Source organism: Anser brachyrhynchus (genome assembly GCF_964034855.1).
Source record: "Anser brachyrhynchus genome assembly, chromosome: 16".
Classification (NCBI taxonomy): domain Eukaryota; kingdom Metazoa; phylum Chordata; class Aves; order Anseriformes; family Anatidae; genus Anser; species Anser brachyrhynchus.
The window spans coordinates 5,535,972-5,544,140 of NC_137734.1; positions in this window are offsets into that span (position 1 = coordinate 5,535,972).

Below are 8,169 nucleotides of genomic sequence, written 5' to 3' on the forward strand. Positions count from 1 at the left end.
TAGCACAGCACTAAGGAATACATTCATCCAGCAACACCAGTAATTGCCACGGTGGCTCATGCAGCTCCGACCCTTTCAGCCCCTACCTGTGCTCCCACAGAGGGAAGCAATACTTCCTTGTATATACTTCCTAGTGCTACTCTCCACAGTGCTACAGGTGCTTGGCTTCACCCTGGATGGGAAATCTGCAGCATCTTTGCTGAGATCCAAGTATTAATTTAGGTCTCTGCTTTTCTGAGAGCTCAGGTCTCCATCTCCATCTCACAATGGAGCCCAGGTGCTCTACGTGGAGGGTCAGCTTGGGATTTGCAAGGAGGGAGTGCAAGGAAACCTAGTGCTGGGGAGCAGACCCCTGGTTTGCATTGTCCCTGTGCTCACCCAGCACCAAATCCTTTGGGTATTTGCACTTGAAGAATTGATCCAAAAGGCATGGAGACCCAGCCAATCTCTACTCCCTTGCACTGCTTCTTCCCTCTGTGAAACATGACATGTGGCCCTGTCATTTGGTTTTCCATCCAGAAAGCTTGACCCCAACAACTTCTATTTTCTTAGGCAGGCTGACATTTAATTAAAAGGAGACTATCAGCAGTAAAAGTAACCCTCTTAGATATGCTGAATCTCTTCCCAGCGTTGGCCTGTCCATGACTTCCCCATGCACGATTTCCTCCAGGATTCCGCCCTAAACCGAGACCCACTGTGATGCAACACCACTTTCAGCGCAGGAGATAGGGTAATGCTGGCTTGACAAGTGAAATTAGTTATTGCATTCCATTAATTTTGAGTCATGCGCCCAGCCCATGGAAGCTAGGAGAACATTGTGAAAAACAAACTCGCTACATTGTACTGTAATATTGTTCTTGGCCGGAGTCGGAGGCAGCCTGCTGGGGTCCTCCTCAGCAGCCGAGCTCCACAGCGGCTTCTCCGCTAGCATCAGTAGAGCAGCTGCTGCCTTTGGAGAGAGAAAGAGCAGTTTGGTCTTCGTCTGGGATCATAACAAGGACAGCAAGGGCCTCCTCGGGACCTTTACATGCAAGTATAACTTGGGAGGGCGGTGATGTTGGCTCCTCAGGCTTTTGAGTGTTTAGCTCCAATTATATATTTACTTGCAATTGCTAAGTGAGTGTTTTCAGCATTTCCTGTGCAAAACTCAGCTCCCAGAGTGTGCCATGGGAACGGCTGCGGCAGAGGAGCAGTTTTGGTAGTGCTGAGAGCAAATGATCTCCATAAAGGCTCTGCGAAAACCACATGAAATCTTTCACTCCGCAGTGTTCATCTCAAAGCCCGTGGTAGCATCTTCCCAGTTGTAAGGCTTAGTGTGACTCAGAGCAAAACTCTGCCCATCCCAAACGTTGTACAAAAACTTTGAGCGTGAGTCAGCCCCGTTCCCCCCGGGGAGCACAATTACTGTCAGCAGGCGTCTGCTGCGCCAGGCCCCGCTCAGCGACCACGTCCACGGGACTCTCCCATGGGAACCCGTGGTGGAGACACCTGGGCATGGCGCTGGCCTGGCACCGCGTAGGTAAGCCCGTGACTCACAGCGGTGGCTGTCTTGTAATGCTGACTTCATCAGACCACGGGGCACTGGTGTGAATCCGCCAGACTTGAGGAGAATGGGATAAAGCAGAGCTTCCCAGGCTCGTCCATAGGGCGACCTCATGTTACGACAGAAAGATGATTTTACTCCTCCTTCAGTAAAGATGGTGGCTAAGTCCTGAGGAGACAAAACTAATGGATAAGGTTTTACAGTATTACAACTCGGAGCAGAGCCTGTACCCTCAGCTTGCAGGCCAAGACAACAGTCGCCATCCCAGTCCCTGTTGTTTCTCTTCAGTCTTTTCGTGGCAGAGTGAAACGGGCTGGGCCTCCACAAGAAGCTTCAGCTACTTTGGTGAACAGACCTTTTGTCCCAGCTGTACTGAATGCAGCGGTGCCCTGGGTCCTTCCCAAATGCGCAGCTTGGTCTCGGGCACGCAGGCCTCACCCCCTGGAGAGCCAGGAGGCATGGCCGGCATCTTCCTCAAGGCCACCCAGGAGCCTCCGCATCGCCTCTTCACTACTGATGTCAAAAGAGCTCTTCCCAACCCCACCTCTTTTCCTTATCACCCATTTTCCGTCTCTCTCTGACAGATAATGAAGCATATGAGTGCTGTCTTGTCTCAGGTATCAGTCTGGGGCATCAGAAATCTTCCCTGCAGTGAATGGAGGCGCTTTGGTGCCGTTTGGGGGCAGCTGCTTGCACGCCACAGGCCGCTGGCACGCACGGCTTCTGGCTGTTCCCCCGATGAGCTGTCTGCTGTCAGGCTGCTTGTTTTGTGTGGGAAGAGAAACAAGGGGACCGGCAACGGAGATAAAGTTAACTGCGTCGGCAACACGGAAAGCCTTTCACTGAGCACAAGGACAAAGCGAGGGGGATGTATCAGCAGGAGCACGGTGGTCGTGGGAGACAGGAGAGAGATAAAGAGCCTCCCACTGCCCCCGGGCATCCTCCTTGCATGTGCCCCTGCTCTGACCTTGTGGAAGAAGCAGGGGGATGAGGAGAGCTCCGTCCCCCCTGGAGTCCTGTTAATGTCGGTTTCCGGTGGAGAATCCTTCCGTTTGCATTACTGTTTTCAGGGGAGAAGATCTGTTCTCAGCATAGTCCCAGATTTCTGAGAACTGAAACATTATTAGCCTTGTTTCCTCATCATTTTTTGAATGTAAAAATTCTCACCTATGGAAACCACTGGTCATTTCTGAGTGCCACTTGTCCTTGGAGGAAGAAGAAACAGAAAGAAAAATTCCAGAAAGACGGGTCCCTTATTGGTAAGCACAGGAGCTTCTTTTTGCTTTCAATGTGCTGAAATGGCTCTGAGCCTCTGGCTGGCATAAGACACCACGCTTAGATGATGGTCTGCACCCTGGTCCTCGGGAGATGCTGCAGCACCACTGCAAGGGCAAGTCAGTGCACACACCTCTTGGGTGCTCTTCGTGGGCCCGCGAGCTCCATCTTCTGAAGAAAAGCCTTCCATTGCACCAGGGCGAGTGGTGCTGAGCGTCTCAAAATTTCACATCTGGATGGATGAAGTTGCACTGTCACCCATTCTGCAACCAAGAATGTGAAGCTGGAAACGACAAACCCAAACCACAGTGAAGACCAAAGCCTGACTCTTCCCTTCCCTGTTCTAACCACGGAACCGGCACCAACAGCCTGGGAGCACAGCCCTGGTAGGAAACTCAAAGTTATAATGAGCTCAGTGACAGTAGGGAGCAACCTAGTCCACCTGTTGTGAAAATACAGGTAATAAATATTAATGCATTGAGGCTCTGAGAACAGCAAGGGAAAACAAATCAGAAGCCTTTTGCAGAATTGCAGATATTACAGTGAAATTTCATTTAAAATAGTCAATAAAGGTTGTTCTGTTTTTACTGTTTCATTTCAGTCACATCAAAATGTTTCAGCTTGGGAAGAAAAAAGCAGCTTTGTTTTAACAGTCTCAGTTGGATTTGTTCTGATTTATGTTACTTGCAATGTTAAAAAAGATTTTTGGTTTGTTTGTTTTTTTTTTAGTAAGAACTGCAGTTTCCAAAATTCTGAGAAAAAATGTCATTTTCTGACCCAGGACTTTGCGAGCTCATGCGTTGTCCAGGGTGGAGCCGGGACCACATTTAGGCCAGCAATTACAGAGCCACGGCCACCCCGCCCGGGGCTGGAGCTGGGTTTTGCAGAAGGGGCTGATGGATTTGGTAGCCATTTCCCCGCATGCTGTGCAAATTGCTGCAGAGAAGAAACCCTGAGAACAACCGTGATGGAGTGACTGCCGGTTCTCTGAGGGCCCCACATAAATCTCCACAGCCTCTCTAACCACTGACCCAGACCGTGCCAGGCTGTCATTAAGGCCCTGGAAGCCTTCTTGGGGCGTACAGTGGGATGTCCCTTAATGCTTCCTGCAGCGAAACCCCAGCCTCTGTCTTGCCAACATCCTACACCAACCGCACGCTGAAGTCAGGAGGAATTTAGCATGCAGGGGTCTTGTAAGGTCAAGGCTAACGTGGATTTTAATCCACCCTGGTTGCAGTTTTTGGAACAGATGAGTCCTGCAGCCACATAAAGGCACTAGCTCCCTACCTGGACTATTGAACACAGACATATGAGGCAGCACTTCACCTCAAGAGGTTCACAGAGGAGCCCAGAGTGGTATGCTGCGGACTTTCATGTTATATAATCCCATTACACTGTTGTGCAGTTGTAACTGATGGCAAGAAAGCTTGGTGTGCTGGGAGGACAGCAGTTTTGCAACCACCCATGAGAAAAAAATTTTAGAATGACACAGATTTTACCAAAAGATTTGTTCTTGATAAGTCTTGCAGAGAAAAACAAATGATTATAAGAGCTTTGAAATGGACGGTACATGTTAATTTTATCTTAACTATCTTAATTTTAAAAAGAAAGATGATCATAAACTACATTTTATAACTTATCAGTTCAACAGCATCATTGGTGCAAAATGCCAAGTTCTGTTCATTAGCTGGTAGTTTCCTAGGATCACTCATCCAAGGCCTGGACTTTGGTGAAAATCTTTGACTGTAACAGACTGTCTCTTAGACTTCTTCCTCATGTACATCAGGCTTGAAAACACAGCTAATAAAGGCCAGATGGCTGCAGGCTCCTTCTCACACCCATAATATTGATGGGAACATTCTGGAGGGAGTGGATTCTGCATGAGTCTCTGTCTTGTGCATGACATGATGATAACCACATTTCATCCTTTGCGCTGTTTGGTACTAACTCAATTCAAATGTTTCCTGGATTTCTAGCAAATGAATGAAGTGCAGCTCAAAAGAAAATACATCCAGCCTTCGTTATAAAAGGCTGTACTCATCACAAGGCATTTAAGTGTCTCATTTCTGATAGTGAGGAAATCCTTTTATTACTGAATTGTTTAGAAAGATTTTGAATAAGTCATTATAAAATCACATTCATATCTACCAGAACATACAGAAACTAGTCAAAGTCCAGAAACTGCCCTCGCTCAACTCCATGTGATTTTTTTATTTTTTTTTTCAGTGGGATCAGGGTTTAGCATTAAATGGCACAACTACTAGGCAGAATGTTTTGATCTGGAATAAAGCATGAAGTGTGATGAAGTGTGCTCTCCAAAGCCACAAAGGCCTTGCAGTTAGATTCTGTCTGACTAGGCTAATTAAGAAGACTAATTAATGCCAAAAAATAATTCTCTGGAATGCTGCAGATATCACAGATACCAAACTATTGCACAGGATATTGCACAGGATTAGATGCTGTCTCTGTTGGTAAATTCCTCATGATTAGTAATCTCATCTTTTATATTTAGGTTTTAATAAGGAACTGTCTTCATTTTCAAGCCAGCTCTGTTTAAAGCTGCAAGAAAAAAGTAATTAAATCTGACAGAACTCACTTTCATGCCATATACTGCAGGCTATCTCATGACATGGAGACCTGGTCATATTTTTGTTATAGGGAGGTGATTTATTTTTGCAAGTATCTCCACTGGAATCAGAGTTTTCCCAAATTCTGCATTTCTTTGGTTAAATGAGACCACTGCCTCTCTCTAGCTTTGTGCTCTGCAGCACTGCTGGCTGCACACACACCCTGTGTATGTTGACATGTAATGGTTTGAACATTTGACATTTATATGTAGCTGGCATTTGTTTTGTTGCCTTGCAACCATCTGGTTCCAGAAGAAACTCATAAACTGATCTTGAATCATGCAACCACCAGACAGCAAACAGATAGAGCCGTAGGACTCTGACAGCACATTTATCACACTTCTGTCATAGCGGACACAAACACTGCACTGCACTGTCTTCTCCTATCTCTGTCATGCAGACCTGTGAGGGCTGCATTTGAAAAAGAGGATTTGATTCTTCACAGCACGGGGAGCTTACAGCTTGCACTGACTTTGGCACATCCCTTTAAGGCTTGCTGTTAGCCCAAGAAAGCTCTGGAAGAAGCAGTAAGTGCCGCGTAAGATAGTTAAAAGTTACATTTCTAGCTCATGTTGATTCTGTTGGTGTTGGCACACCTAAGCAAAGCGGACTGGCAGCGACATGCTGTTACCCCCTGTCTCCATCGACAGGAGCAGAGGAGAAGCAAAGCAGCCTGCTCAGAGGTTTCTACAGGACAGATAACACTCTGGCCAGAATATTCTTGCCACAAAAGCTGTACTGTTTATTGGTAGGTGGTTTGCTCAGTGGATTAACTGATACACGAACGAAAAGTTTCTAGGAACAAAGCATGTTCTTGCAAATAGAGCAGGGCTAGTGCAGTTGCAATTTTTTTTTTTTCCTGTGGTTTATATAATAAGACAGTGGCTCCCCTGCCATTCCACTTGCTTGTCCTCTCCTTTTTATTTCCATTTCCTAACTCCCTGGTCTTGTGTCCAAGAAGCAAAGAGATCACCTTTCTCAATAACAAGAACTGAAAAATGCAGGAAGACCAGTTTATTAAATCCGAAGAACTTTTACTCATGCATTATGTAATACCATTTTTAACAAGAATCTTGCCCTGTAATTAGATCCCCATAATTCATCATATAACTGGTACCTCCTCTTTTCAAATTTAACATTGCTTTTTCTATAATTGGATAATATTAGAGAACTACAGCAGTTTGGGTTAAGATTTCATCATTGGAATCCATTTTTATTTTCAGCTTCCATAAATGTGTACACAAACATGCATTACACACTAATGCAAAAGAATGACTTTTACATTATAAAATTCAGCAAATAATAGTAGCTGTCACTGGAGGGCACCTACCTGAAATTCTGGCCTGGCTAAATATGTCAAAGAGGAAAAGTAAGTGCTTGAGATAATTGGAAACAATGCCTTTGGAATTACTAACTCTTTTTGGCATCCCTTCTGTTTTCTTATTCTTCAGTAATGTCAGAAGACAGAGAGCATTTTGTTGCTTCAGCCTTCAAGTATTACCGCTATTAAGGACAGTTCAAAGTTCCTGTTAAATATTCTCATCATGTCGTGTGTGTGTGTGTGTGTGTGTGTGTTTGAGTAGGTGTGTGTGAGGGCAGGATGGAGGAACCAGAGGGAGAGCTGAGTGCTCAGGCTGGGTAACCAGGTACGGAGCTGCCCAAGCTCAGCCAGTTCAGCACTGACATCAGCAGTTACTTTGCTATTCTTTGGTATTCTTATGATAAAGAATTATAGGAGAAAAGGGTCTCTGCTATGCTAAGGATTTCACGGACTTAGAACGAGAAGCCATTCCTGTGCCAAGGATCCTTATATGTACATAGACAAGACGGTAAAGGAGAGGATGGATGCACAGGCAGTTACGGATGCAAACCAGGAACAGAGCTTTGTTATCAAGATAGGCCTGAACCTGACAGAGGCAGCAATTTTCAGTGCCCTTTAAAGGTATTGGGTCTTTGGGGAGTGCTTAAAATCTTCTTTAAAATTGCATCTCTGTAAGGGGTAGATAAAAAGAGAGGCATTGCAAAGACTCAGGGAGCTATTCATCCAAGCCATTTGTACTGTTTGCAGCAGCTGAAAGGCTGTTTCAGCTAAAGGACATTTGCAAATAGAGTTCTTTGAATTTTAACTTTAGTTTAAAATATTGATTGATTATTTAAATTCTTCTGGTGTGGAAAACAACAGCAACAACAACTGGAAATCCTTCTCAATCCTTCTCTATTCTGTACACATAAATTGGAACAGAATGCTTATTAAGAAGCCAGTGGATGATTTCAATAACCAGGGTCATTTGGTAGACTAAGCTACCTTCAGGGAAAAACATGTTTACTGCATGAAGATTAAAAGTCCCACGTTAGTGTCTGGGATATTCTCCAGCCCACCACTGAGACGTGCAGTGGGCACTACTCATTTTTCCATATAGCATGAAATGCTATATTCTGTCTATATATTCAGAGAAGTAGAGGAGTTCTGGCTCAGCTGAGACTATGCTTCACTTGGCTTTATGAAAGAAAAGCCCTAAGAAACAGAGATGGCCAGTAACTTAGGACACGTTACTGAGTATCTGCTTCTGTGTGATGGTGGCTGCTTGGTGCCTATATCGGAGCTACACTGAAACAGCAGGAGATTCAAGCCTGGCTTTTCCCAACATCACGGCAAAGCCTGGGTTCCTCTTGCCCTATAGCCAGCTGCTGGAGCACCTACACTTCCCTCTTTTCTACTTCTTA